The following is a 15,411-nucleotide window of genomic DNA, read 5'->3' as shown; positions in this document are numbered from 1 at the left end:
GAGCAGGGTGCACTCCAGAGGTGGCCCTGGTCTCAAGATGGTACTGTGCTGCAGCAGCTTGGCTCACAGGGAGTCAGTGGGGGTGGAAGTGCACACCTTGTGCTCCTAATCTAAGGCACAACTGCTGTGTGAATTCCTGGCATCTTTCCAATGTGGGCACAGTGCTTGTGCAGACCGTGGGATTCTCCTGTAGTAAGGACTATAGTTATCGGCAGTGGCAATAGAGGATGTTGGGGAACTTATGCTTACCTTTTGCCCACAACAGAAATTTCCTCCTGACTCCAGGCAGATCCAATCAAGGTGGAGAAATTGGGCTGCAGATGTTGGGTGCTTCCACCGTGCCCTCCTGCATAAGTGTCTCTTCAGTCCAACATTTGCCCCCGACACTTCAGGCAAATCTAATCTATCTGTTTATTGCTTTTGTATTTTCTTGTGGGAGGATGAGTGCCAGGCATCTCTTGCCAGTCATCTTGCTGATGTCACTCTCTAATTTCTTTCTTTAACATTAAAGTTTTCTTCCTTGTGACATTTAACTTAAAATAATGCATAAGTTTGAAATATAGAGCCATATTATTTTTTTCAAAACAATTCAATGAAGAATTTATCTTTATTTCTTTAATGATTGGAAATCCTAGTTTTATCATAAAATTCATCTACATACTTCTTTTTGATTAATGTGTTTATTTCTATGACAATATTATTCAGTTTTAATAAGTAAAGCATGCTAACTCTATCTGAAAGATCTAGTGACTCTTCAAAATTATTTTTTCATAAACCTCCTGCTATCATAAATGCTTAACTGTTCCAGACGATTTTTAATAATTTTCGGTAAGTAGAAATTATGCAATTCGAATAATTCAAGAAAAGTTTTATTTTGTGATTGTCTTACATTTAAAGAGAATTGGCTTATCAACAGTGTCAGTTTTCTAATATCCTTTATTCTCTCATGATCTACAGCTTTATGCTCATATTAGCTACAGACACTGATCTTATATCCTCCCATGTATCAATATTTAAACACCGTATTACAATGCTTTCTTAATATAAAATGTCTAGTACTTGCAGAACAACATCACATAAGATTTCTAGTATTTTTACAAATAAAAAGTATACTGAATTTGTTTTTATTTTAAATTTACAGATGCATGTGCATGCACAGGAAGAATATATATTTCAGGAAAAAATATTTATGTTAATATAATCAAACTTATCAATCATTTTTATGATTCACTGTTGGGGTTTTTATTTAGAATGCTCTTCATATCTTGTTTCAAAGACATACTATTATACTTTCTTTAAAATCTTTCTAATGTTAGTTTACATAGTATGACTAATATAGCATTTATTTTTATATGTAATATAAGGAAGGAATTATTAATCTAATCTCATGTTTCTTCATATGTATAACTAATTTTTAAACATTTTTAAAAATTGCTTCTCTTTTTCCTGTTAGTCTACAATGGCAATAGTCATACATCAAATATATGTGTGTATGTGTTCATCTTTTGATTGATTTCTGGAATCACTATTTTACTTAGCTTTCTATTTATCTATCTCTGCACAATATGACTTTCAGGTGCTGTAAGACTTATTATATTATGGCTTAAGTCACACTAATTTATTCATTTTCAAAAATATTTTTGCAATTTTTTGGTCCCTTATATTTCACATGATTTTTATGTGCTGTATCAAGATCCATTAATATTAAGTTCTGTCAGAATTTGATGGGAAGTTTTACATTTACATGGAAAGAGAAGTCATTTTTATAATATTGAGATTGCTTATCCATAAAAATATTCTTTTAAAATTTTTAAATAAAGTTCAGAATATTCCTTATATTAGTTATGGACATATTTTCAGCAAATACATATAAGTAAGCCATTTCTGTTATACACAGAAAATATTCCTGTGAAAATTATTTTTTTCTTTTACAATAGTAGCTATTTACAATACATGTACAAAACTGGTATGTGTAAGTCATGAATAGTATATACAAAAGGGGTCTAGGTAACTTCCATTTTATAATCCAAAAGGAGGAACCTAAAGTCTCCTTGGACTAAAAATGAAAGACTCGAATGAATTTATCAACTAGACAATGATTTTGCGTACTGTCAGTGATTGACTAAGAGAACTGGAAAGTGTTATTTTTATAATTTCTAGATTTACTTCTATTTTATAAAGAGATCAGGGTATCTTTACAATCATGATACACACCAAAATTGTAAACTCTCCCACAAGAATACCATCGAAAGGTCTTCAGAACCTTAGGATAAAGTAGGAAGTAAATTTTACTGCTGTTTTTAAATAAGTCATATAATCATAAATGCCAATGATATTTTTCATGTGATTTGCTTCATTAAATGACACGGACATCTCACTTCAACCTCTTCTCTCACAGCTTCTCCTCTGCTTCCTGATACTCCAGGCCTAGTGACCTTCAATTCATTTCTGGAAGAATCAAATTGAATTAAACTTTATGCATGTCTATGTCTTGGAGCTACGTCTCACAACATATGCACGGGGCTATTTCCTTGGCCTGTAATCCTCAGCCTCTAACTCTCTACACATTTTATCTTGTCATTCAAGTCTCACATGAATTATCATTTTTTCAAAGGCCTCACTTTAGCCTCCAACCTAAAGCTGTGTCTCTGTCACTTTCCCTCTCATCACTCTGATTTATTTCTTTCATAGAATCCATCTCTGCCAGCAATTATCTTGTTCAATGACTCATTTATACATATGTGTCTAATGTCCTCCTTCACTGAAAAGGAAGCTCCTTCATGCAGCACTAGATGTATTCTGTTTACTGATGCATCCCAGGCACCTAGAATGGTATCTGGAACATAAATACACTTAATAATTACTTGTTGAATATATGGATATAATTTCTAAATATTATTTAAATTAAATTACATATTTCATTATAGTATATTATGAACTTAATGCCTATATCATAAATTCTAGAATTGTATTTTTGACACATTTGTAATTATTAATGTATTTAGAGTATGTCTTTTCTTTGCCATGAACATTTTTTTTCCATGATCTGTGAGTTTCTTTTGAATTATCTTAAGTCTTATGATCACACATAATTTTAAAATTTATGTATATCTCCTCTACTTTAATTCTTTTAAGTTGGCAAAAACACTATTCACAATCACACATACTGAGCAGTTCTGCAGTTTTATGTATCTGAATGGCTGTTTAGAAAATCTTAAATTGTAACTTAGTTTGACTTAGATTGTAAAGAATTCAAGAGTGAAGTTTAACTTGCTACTATTTTAAACACATGTGACCCTATAGATCATCTATAAAATGTGAGAAGTGTTAAATAATCTTTGATATTACACATAAACCACACTAAAATGCCTTTCAATAAGTAAAAAGAACCATTTTAAATACAGGGAATTCTAATTAGATTGGCATAATTAAGGCCAAAAATATTAAGTAGACTTTGCTACCTTATTTATCTTCAACCCTTGCCTTTAAGAGGCAAATGAGCACAAAACACAGATGAATCTTGCTTGGTTCTGGGACAGTGAAGGAATTTCCCCAGTATTTAAATATATTCACATGATCAGTTATAGAAATCTAAATATAAACCAATTTCCAGTAAGTTTTAAGATGGCAGTCATCGTCTTTGTGAAAAGTTGGACATTACAAATGAAGTCTAATCATATCTTTAGAAGGAGTAAACAGTAATAGCATTTACTGAATTGGAATTACTATTAAAATTCAATAACTGAACATATTCATTTAACCATAAGCCCGTCTTTGTTTTAAATCAGGAGTGCCCAAAAAATATTCTGTCAGTCATTCATGATCTGAATTCTGGCGTATGAGATCTATTAAAGTATGGTACATATACAAAAGTCATGAGACATTTCTTCTGTTTTATAAGGCAGTGGCCAACTATTACTCATTAGTAGCTTCTTTTGAGATAAGCTATCAAGTCTGCCCTTTCTGCCTTCTTAATGCCGGCAAAGATCATTTTTGTTCCAGGGATGTAGTTCTTGGGATTCTCCAAATACTCTATCAGTGTATCCTTTCTGCCCAGGTGATGCCTTTGTTCTTATTGGCGTCTCTGTTAGAGAATCCAATGGCCTGACCTGGCTTCGGCACAAAGTGACCATGGAGATTAGGCCCAGTCTCGTGCTTGCCTCCTTCTTCCATAGTGTGTTACTGGGTACACTTCTGAACGAAAAACCTTCTTGCCTTTCTAACATCACCCATATTTAATTCTATTTTTCGTCTCTGGCACAAGGATGGTTCCTGCTCTGAAGCCGGACGTCCCACTCTCTATTTACTACAGGAGTGACAGAGGAAGAGATTTTCTTATTCTTCTAAAAACATATACAAATAATAAATGTAAAATATGTGTACAAATCCTCAAATTAATTAGAACAATGTGAAAAGTAATGAGAAATAAATAATATGGAAAAAAATTTATATATATATATATTTTTTTTTTTTTTTTTTTTGACACGGAGTCTCGCTCTGTAGCCCAGGCTGGAGTGCAGTGGCGCAATGTCTGCTCACTGCAAGCTCCGGCTCCCAGGTTCACGCCATTCTCATGCCTCAGCCTCCCGAGTAGCTGGGACTACAGGCGCCCGCCGCCACGACCGGTTAATTTTTTGTATTTTTAGTAGAGATGGGGTTTCACTGTCTTAGCCAGGATGGTCTCTATCTTCTGACCTTGTGATCCGCCCCCTGGGCCTGGCTAAATTTTTATGTATTTTTAGTAGACGGGGGGGCGGGGGGGGGGGCGGTTCGCCGTGTTCGCCAGGATGGTCTCATCTCTGGCTCTCGTGATCCGCCTGCCTCGGCCTCCAAAAGTGCTGGGATTACAGGCGTGAGCCACCGTGTCCGGCCGAAAAAAAAATATATTTTTAAAAGCTCATGTAGATTTTCCTTACTTCCGCCTGCACCTCATTGCTCTTTCCAAAGGATATGCACAATGAACAGATTGATGTAATTCTTCTTGACCTTTTCCTATGGATTTTTAATCTGTGACTCTATTTATATATATCTCCATATATCTCTCTGCAAAGCCTTGGTGAGTTTAGCATAATATACAAAAGATTATTAAGGGATGAAATATCAAGTAAGCAAACAATATATGTATTATTTTTTAGAGTAAATGAAGCATTTGGTAAATTGATTAGCACAATTTTTGGTACAAGGTTTTAAAGAAACCACATTGGGAACTGGATAACACAATAGTTATATCTTAGATTTCAGAGTAAATGGAAGTAATTTTCTTCAAATATGATTGAATGAATGTGATATTTTTCTTGTGGGTTAGCATATTAGCATAAGCAAACTGACCTGAATGTATAAGTAATTTTTCCTACAATTTTTCTGCAATCGTCAGAGACAGATTAATTAACCTTAAAAACATTCCCTAAGTTCATATAAAATATATAAAATGCTATTTATTTAGGGAGAGTAATTAATTTTCTTCAGGGGCTAAAATCACGTTCCCTAAAGCAAAATCATTCTGACATTATCAAATATCACAGTGTGGTTAAAGAACAATTATAAAGTAATTTACAGAATAAATCTTATTATTTTTCAGAGGCCTTTTGAATTAAGTGAAAGAAAATGTTACCATATTTGACTTTCAGCCTTCTTTCCTCAAACAGTTGAACATGCAGAAATAAAAAGTGAAACTTCATTACCTATAAACTATAAAATTCAAATGACCTAAAAATAATACCTTTAAGAAATCATTGAGCACATTTTTTTCTCAAAACTTATTATTGCCATTAAAAAAAATTAAAACTTTTAAAAACCAAGATATTAGACTTTCTTCACAGTAATGTAGATTTAACTTCTGAAGGGTTGTTAAGATTTGGTTGTCATCTACTGATTTCCTGTGATTAAAAATAATCAATGATTCATTAATTGGTCAATTGATTTTTTCTATCAAAATTATTTGTTAAATGTAGACTGTATTAAAAAAAAAAACCCATCTAAAAAGCTGTGGGCTGTTTAAAGAAACAAACGTATTTATATACTGTTGGTGTGAATGTAAATTACTTCAACTCCTATGGAAAACAGTATGGAGATTCCTCAAAGAACTAAAAATAGAACTGCTATTCAACCCAGCAATCCTGCTACTGGAAATCTACCCAAAGGAAAATAAATTGTTTTATCAAAAAGCCACCTGCACTCATATGTTTATTGCATCACTATTTACAATAGCAAGGTCATGGAACAAACATAAGTGTTCATCAAGTATTGACTGGATAAAGAAAATGTGGTATATATACACAATGGAATACTAGCAGCCATCAAAAAGAATAAAATCATGTGTTTTGCAGCAACATGGATGGATCCGGAGGCCATTATTACGAGATAAATAGCTCAGAAACAAAAAGTCAAATGCCACATGTTTTACTTCTAGGTGGAAGGTAAACAATGGTTACACATGGACAGAAAGATAGAAATTATAGACACTAGAACTCCAAAAGAGGGGAACGTGGGAAGAAAGCAAGGTTTTTAAATCTATGTATTGGATATTGTGTTCATTGTTTGAGTGATGAGTTCATTGGAAGCCGATCAGCATTATACAATATACTTATGGAACAAATCTTCACATATACCCTCTGAATCTAAAATAAAATAAAACTAAATTTAAAAAACAAATTGTATACTCCTAAATAGTTATTATCAGAAATCTTGAAATATAATGGAAGAAATTTTTCCAATTTTTAAATTTATAAAGAAATAATTATACCAGGCAATATGTAGTATAAATTAATAAACAGGATATTGTTTAGTTGAAAATGAAAGGCTAAATTAAGAGGAATCAAAATATAGATAAATTCTTTAAGTGGTCTACCCACAATTTTCTTTGTATTTCCACTCTTTTGAAAAATTTTATTTTTCTTAATTGACATATAATACTTATGCATGTTCCTGGCATACATAATTATGTCTCAAAACATGTAATGTATTTTTAAAAAGATCAGGATCCTCTCTTCTAATCATCACTAATGCTAATTTCTTATCAACTGAATGTTCACAACGAACTTGGTAACCTTTTTCTAGATACTCTTTGCAGTAATAAGATTTGGCTATAAAAATATATAAATAAAATCAGAACAATAACTATGCCACGTTTCTGCTGAAAATTTTATTGCTGTCATATAAATAAATGCTAACATTCAAGTCCTTATGTAATCTGACAAAACATTGCTCTTTAATTTCTTACTACTTTCTTAGATTATAATAATAATATCCAGCCTTTCTAAAGTGCTTGTATTTTCTAAGTTATAGTATTCAATTTAACTCTTACAAATGCTCTATGATTACAGTCATCTCTCAGTATCTGTTGGGGACGGGTTCCAGGATTACCCACTCCTCCACAACTACCACAATCCACAGATGCTCAAGTCCCCCAGTCAGCTTCCATGTTCACAGATGCAGAACCCACAGACACAGAAAACTAAATGTAATTACAATTTACAGATAAGTAAAGAAAATCTCAGTACAAATTACTTGTCCAATACTGCCTAAATGTGCTAAGACTAGAAGGGAAATCTATTCCAAGAGAATTCACCTGCTAGATGGTAGACATCAAGCTTGTCCAACCCATAGCTCCTGGGCTGCATGCAGCCCAGGAAGCCTTTGAATGAGGCTCAACACAAATTCATGAACATTATGGGATTGTTTTTGCAATGTTTTTTAGCTCATCAGCTATTGTTAGTGTTAGTGCATTTTTTATGTGTGGCCCGAGACAATTCTTCTTTCAGTATGGCCGAGGGAAACCAGAAGATTGAACACCCCCGGTAGCCATGATTCTAAACTTCCCTCTGGTGAGCAATTACTGTCTGTCAAACATTATGTTAGGGAATAGAAATAGAAAGAAAAAATCAACAACAGTATCGTGTAGGCTACTCTTAAATGTATTCAAATCCAGCCTAAAAAGTAAATAAATAACATACTAATTTAACAGTTTAATTTTTTCAAAATGGAAAGAGAATGAGAAACTGCTGAGCTCACGCATGGAACAAGGGACCGTAGTCCGCTGCATCTTCCGGAATCACTGCTGAGTTTTTTCCCTTTTCCTTAACTCCATTGATTTAAAATGACCTCACTTGTCTCACTTACCCCTTGCTAGTCACCTGGGGTAGAATTAAAGATCAGATTTTACCATAATGCTTATCATATCTTTATAAGTAGCTTTTTATTATAGCACTCCAGCAATTATATTCCACACTAATTTTGAGCCGATGGTTAAGACATTGACCAAAACAGCTTGCAGAGATAGTAAGTTGTTTGTAGAATCATGATTTGTCCTTCCCCCCAATTTCCTCATGGCCTAGCATTCTGATATTTGAGTCATTTATGATAAATGGTGGTAAGTAAACAACCATCAAAGAGCACAGTCTCTTCAGTGGAAACAACCTGCTCTCTGTGCTAAAGGTTGATGCTGTTGTTTGTCCAAATGGGTGTGTGACCATATAGAGTGATAGCTATCCATTTATTATTTCATCTATGTATTTGACTTCCATTGAGAATCTATCAGGTTGGTGCAGAAGTAATTGTGGGTTTTACTATTGAAAGTAATGCAAAACCACAATTACTTTTGCACCAACCTAATACTATGAATCAGTCACTGTTTTAGATTTTGGTAAACAAGTGTGTGTCAGGGCCCCCAGGAACACTCTTAGGTTTAGTGATTTACCAGGAGGGCTAACAATATTCAGTATACAGTTGAATCCATGGCTATGATTTATTGCAGCAAAAAGAAACAAAGAAAATCCAGCAAAGAGAATAGGTGCATAATGAAAAGTCTAGAAAAGACAAGGTGTACGGCCTCTAATAGTGGAGTCACACAGAATACAATTTCTACAGCAGAGCTGTGACAACACGTGAGAAATACTGTCTACCAGGGAAGCTCATTAAAGACTCAGTATGCAGGGGTTTTATTGTATGTTCCTCACAAAAGCACACTCTGCCTAACATATACAACATTTCAGAGTCCCAGAAGGAAAGCAAGTAGTTAGCATAAACCATATTGCTCGCACAGTCTAGACTGAGTGAATCATTCTTACCAGTTATGGAATTGTGGGAACCATTCTGAAATCCAAGTTTCCAAATACCAGACAACAGCCTACTTTGTAAGCAGACTTCATAAGGATAGCAATCTCAGATCTGCTATGTTAACTATTTTCTGCACAAAGTCACATAAATAAAACTTGCTCTGTTATAACTTATTCTCTGGTGTGTGTGTGTAACTGTGGAGGGGGAGACTAAAAAAGCAATAAATTATATGTAATAATATATAGTAGACCCTGCCACAGCTCTTAATACATGCCAGGTGCTACTTTAAGTGTTTTACCTATATTAATTCACTCAATCCTTACAACAATGTTTTAATATGGATACCCAATATAACCATTCCTATTTTACTATGAAAACTAAGGCACAGAGATTAGATACATTGGTTAAACAGGAAAAAGTCAAGTCAGACATTCAAGGTAAGCAAGGAAACTCCAGAATCTGTAACTTTTGTCATTATATAATTTCTTTTCTAAAAAAAAAAATAAGAAAATATCAAATAGTAATAAATCCTAGGCTGAGAAATAGAATGAGAAATACAATAAGGGATTATCAAAAAATGTATGTTAAGAGCAAGGATTGCAATTAGCTGGCATCACGAGTTGCCTGTCCAGCTGTTATTGTGCCTTCTCTGTAATGTTTCCTGGGCTGATGCCATAAAAATGATTTGGTAATAAAATGGAAAAAATGGAGTCTCTGATGACAGAGTCACGTTAGCAATTGTACTAGAGCTAGCCCCAACTCAGGACTTCATATCAAGTGAATTACATATTATTCTTATGATGTAGGCCACTTGCATAAGAGGTTCTCTTACATATAGCTATAAACATTTGAATTAACATAGATTATGTTAAATTAGATGATAAGTAAAGGGTTTTCTTAGTCAATGACACAAGTTAAAATCTCAATGACAAAGAAGAGCTCACTATGCAAAAATAAAATAATTTCAGGCTGAGAAAATCATGTAAGTCAGGCATACTAGTCAGTGTATGTGGGAAACAATACAAAGGCGAGAATTGATAAAGCATATATGTGAGTAGGAGACGGTGTAAGAAGTTGAAGTGGTAACAACATATTAAGCTTTGGAGACTGTAATATGAATTGTGAATATTATCTTATGTGCAATTGGAAGGTACTAATGAGTTTAAAGCATAGATGTGAATTATGTTTGTGCTTTAAAAACCACTCAGCTCACTGCAGAGGATAAAAATTTGTGGATTCAGCTTGGAAGAAAGGAAACAATTTACAGGCAATTGATAGTGTTCATGTAAAAGATGACAACATTTTGTATTAGATAATAAAAGTGCAGAATAAGATAAGTGAATAGATTTAGGAGATTATTTATTTGCTTATTTTTATTTATTTATTTTTTTAGTGATGGGGTCTAACTCTGTTGCCCAGGCTGGAGAGCAGTGGCATAGCTGCCCAGGCTGGAGAGCAGTGGCATAGCTCACTGCTGTCTCTGCTTCTCAAGGAGCTGGGACCACAGGCACACATCACCACACTGGCTAGTTTTTTTTTTTAAGTGTTTTTTTGTTTTTGTTTTTGTTTTTTTGTAGAGACAAGATCTTGTAACATTGCCCAGGCTGGTCTTTACTGTTGGGCTCAAGCAATTGTCTCACCTTCACCCCACGAAGTGTTGGGATTACAGGCAATAATTAGCCACAGCACCAGGCATGAGGTGATATTTTGTATATGTGGTAAATAAGTCTGAATAGTGGAGAAATAAATTATATCAAGAACATCTTTTTTTATTGGATTATTTGTCTTTTTCTTACTGACCTGTTGTGTTTAGTTTGGTTGCATGTCCTTTATCAATAATATATACTTCAAATATTATCTCCTTTCCATTGACTAATTTTTTTTAAACACATACACACACATGCACACGCACACACCCTATGTACAAATGGTTGAAAAACATAGTAAATATTCTCAAAATCATAAAAATTAAAATTATATGAGAGATTTTCAGTTTAAACAAGAACATGTAAACATCTTTAAAATTGTCTATCCTATTCTTGTATACTTGGAATAAACCCCACTTGGTTGTGGTATATAATTCTGATTTTGATATGAAAGGAGTGTGTAAGACTCAAGACAAAATAAACTGGATATAAATACTATATTGTAGTTAATAAAGTTGTTCCCCATGGATGTATAGATTATCAATTCTTTTACCACCATTTTACCACCGTATGTGTGTACTTGAATTTAACAATTAAATAATGGATGGTGAATGGTAAGAACCATTTTTTTTCACAGTTGAAAGGGGAAGTTGCATATAAGGGGAAGAAGCTAGAATGATACACATGGTAATTAATTACAGTTGGTGACATCACTATGAACTCATGTTCAGGTGAGTGTACAGAGGCTATAAGTACATTTTTTTTAATCTATCAGCTGATAGGGCCTAGAATTAAACTAGCATAGGAACATAGAACATATTATTAAGGAAATGCTTATTTCTAATACTAATATTCAATACAAAGTACCAAATCTTCTCGCAGAAATGACTGAATTATTCTAAGACTTGGCAGAACATAAAATATGTACTATGAGCCTGAAGTATGTTATAATGCCAGAAAGTAAGGTTATATTTAGCATGTGGTCACACAGACACACAGACACACACACACAGATACACACACACACACACACACACATACACAAACCGCATACATCCCTACCTCACACAGTAATGAGACTATTTAAAAAGGATACTGAAGTCACCTGAAAGAGCTCCCAATGGCCAAAGCTAGAATAATTTGAGCATAAAATACATTATGTTGTGTTGGGTTATAAACCTGTATTAGTTGGCTAGGGCTGCCATAACAAAATAGACTGAATGGCTTGAACAATAAAGATTCATTTTCTCACAGTTTGGAGTCTGGAAAGTCCAAAATGAAGGCCCAGCAAAGTCTGGTTACTGGAGATTGGTCTGTACCCAGATTGCAGACAGATGACTTCTCCCTGTGTACTCACATGGCAGAGAGAGAGTGAGAGAGAACTTTTGCTTATTAGGTTGGTTGGTGCAAAAGTTATTGAGGATTTTCTCATTACCTTTAATGGCAAAAACTGCAATTACTTTTACACCAACCTATATAAAGCCACATATAGTCCTAATATAAGGCCACAAATCCTATCAGATTAATTCTCCATATTTATGACCTCATTTAACCGTAATTATTTCCTAAAGGCCCTATTTTCAAATACAACCAACACTAATCTTGGGAGTTATGGCTTCAGCATATGAAATTTGGAGGGACACAGTTCAGTCCATAGTGAACTGTAGTCCTGTCCCCCACAATTCATATTCTTATATGAAAAATACATTCATTCCATCCCAACAGCCCCAAAGACTCAACTCATATCAGCATCAACTCTCAAGCCAAAATTCCAAAATTTAAATATCATCTAAATCAGATGTGTGTGATACTCAAGGTACTGTTCATTCTGAGACAAAATTCCTCTGCAGCTGTGAACGTGTGACATCAAAAAAGTAGTATGCTTTTAAAATACAACTGTGGAACAGACATAGGATAGACATTCTTATCCTAAAAGAGATAAATCAGAGGCAAGAAAAAGGTGATAGGTTCTAAGCAAGTTCAAAACTTAGCAAAGCAAGTTTCATTAGATTTCAAGTCTTGAGAACAATCCTTGGTTCAGTGTTCTCCTTTTAGAACCACTGGGGCAGTGATCCCACCCTCAATATTCCCAAGCCTTTACCTAAATTACCCAGTTCAAAGCCACTTTCACATTTTTAGGTACTGGTTACAGAAGCCTTGACCAAAATATACAATAAGTTTCCAAGGGTTTATACTGATATAAATGCATGATTGACTATGCAAATAAATGGAGGAGGATAACCAAATTTCCTATACAGAAGAATTTCAAATAATTTATGTAAACACTCTGCCCATCAGGTTTCAGAGTATAAATTCTCACACTTTAAGTATAACCTGAAATCAGGGAATTCTTTTCCATGAGTACAATAAGGAAGGGAGGGGAAGAAATTGAGATGGTGTTAGAAGCTTGCTAAACACCACTTCTGCCAGGCCATGTTAAAGGTTTATGCCTCTCCAACTGTAGTACAAATCTCCTTCATTTATAAACCTGTTAGTCAATCTTGATGTTTATGGCAAGTTTTCCTTTTGCAAAAATGCATGGGTCTCTTCCAATTGTTGTCTTCCCTTTACCCCCCCAGGACTACTCCAAACTACTTCAGCTTGATGTCTCAAATATATACTTGACAGCACTAATCTTGTAAATATTTCCCAAAGCTCCTTCCATCATTCTATGTAAATTAAGGATATTGCTGATACTACTACTATAACTCTTACTGTATGTGTGTGTGTATATATGTGTGTGTGTGTATGTGTGTGTGTGTGTGTGTGTGTGTGTGGTCATTTCAAAAGAAACTTTAAAGAGGTATATGTAGGATATGGCAAAATATTTTTATCATAGATTCATCTCAGATTACAGGACTATTTTAAAAATAAATCAATGGAGGAAAAATAAAATGTAATTTTGAGAATAATATGTCATTCTAATATTTTAATAAAGTAAATATTTTAATAATAGCTTTTTGTGTCTTTTGAATTCTTTTCTAAAAACAGAAAATATTTCAGTACACATAAATATGATTATTGTACTTGAGGAGTAGATGTTTTATGTTAGATTTAATTGTTGATTTTTTTATGTATCAAGTCTTTCATTAAAGCTAATATGTTGATGAAGTTTCTGTTCTATGTCGGAAATATGTTTTCAAACACAACACTATAAAATATGCCAACAGAGTTTTACTTTAAAAAAATTGTCAAGAAGATTTAACATGAGATCCACCCTCTTGACAAAATTTTAAAATGCATAATACAGTGCTTTTAACTAGAGACACGATGATATCCAGCAGATTTTTAGAACTTATTTATCTTGTGTAAATGAAACATTATATCCATTGGATGAGAACTCTCCCGCCTGACCTCTGGTAAGCACCATTCCATTCTCTGCTTCTATGAGTTTGATTTTTTAAATATTTCACAAGAGTAAAATCATGCAGTATTTGTGCTACAATACCTGACATTTTTCACTTAGCGTAATTTCTTCAAGTTTTATCCATGTTGTTTTACATTGCCTGCTATAGGCTGAAAGTTTATGTCCCCCTAAAATTCGTATGTTGAAAATCATCTTCCCAAAGTGATGGTATTAGAAAGTGATCAAAAGGTGGAATCCTCAAGAATCGAATTAATATTCTTATTTTAAAGACCCCAGAGAACTCCCTTGTCTCTTCTGCTATGTGAGAACTCAGTGAGAAGATGGTCATGTGTGAACCAGGAAGCGATAGCAAATCTGCTGGCACCTTGATCTTGAATTTCTCTGTCTCCAGAACTGTGTGAAATGAATTGCTGTTGTTTATAACGCACCTAGTCTGTGGTATTTTTGTTATAGCAGGACACATGGACTAAGACATGGTGTAATTTTCTTCCTTTTTAAGTCTGAATAATATTTTGTTTTGTGTCTATACCGGATTTTGTTTATCCATTTGTAGATAATGAATGAATGAATGAAAAGTTAATGCATTTTGTACTCTAATACATGTACCGAATTAAATGTTAAATGTTGTTTTTATTAATTAAGGATTTACACTGGCTTTGTTAAATCAGAATATATTAAAAAACACAAATAAAAGTGCTTTTATATGGATAAAAATCATGTTTGTCTAATTCCTGTCCAGACAGTGGCACCAGGCAGGCCTCTTGGATGCTATAGTTTCTTCTTCACAGAGCACCTAAGGAAATCTTGTTACATGTCATGGCTTCTCTGAAAACATCTCAGCATTTTCTAATCCCATATATATACAAAAAAAGCAAAGTTCCTAGTATGGTCCATGGGTTCCTGAATGCTCTGGCTTCCCTCCCTTCTCTTCTGTATCTCCTTTCTGTTTCATCGAAGCTGCTATATTCTAGCCACAATGGTACTGTGCATATTCCTAGAATACAACCAACCAGGCTTCAGGGACGTTGCACTATCTTGTCACGGAACATAGTTGTAGCTATGTGTTTCACTTCTTCATTTATGCATCTACACTAATGACATGTTATCAGAAAGTTCTTTCTTGCTTGCTCATATTATTTAAAATGGGTATGTTTTATATTTCTGTACCATGTCTAATTTTTTCTTACTATCATTTAAATCTGATTGTAACAAATTACCACAAATGCGATGCTTTAACACACATTTATTTTCTTTTGGTTCTGGGAGTCAGAAGTCTCCCAGAAATTAGGTTCACAGGACTACAACCAAATCAGCAAACTTGTGTTTCTTTTGGAGAATCTAAGG

General features: G+C 33.9%; 1 pseudogene; it reads right to left on the bottom strand.

Moving 5' to 3' along the window:
• Positions 1-3,922: 3,922 nt before the first annotated feature.
• On the bottom strand, positions 3,923-4,301 carry LOC100423975 (cytochrome c pseudogene; annotated as a pseudogene).
• Positions 4,302-15,411: the final 11,110 nt, after the last annotated feature.

This window comes from Macaca mulatta, chromosome 13 (assembly GCF_049350105.2).
Source record: "Macaca mulatta isolate MMU2019108-1 chromosome 13, T2T-MMU8v2.0, whole genome shotgun sequence".
Taxonomy (NCBI): Eukaryota; Metazoa; Chordata; class Mammalia; order Primates; family Cercopithecidae; genus Macaca; species Macaca mulatta.
The sequence above is the reverse complement of the archived record's forward strand: the minus strand, read 5'-3'. Positions and strand labels throughout refer to the sequence as shown.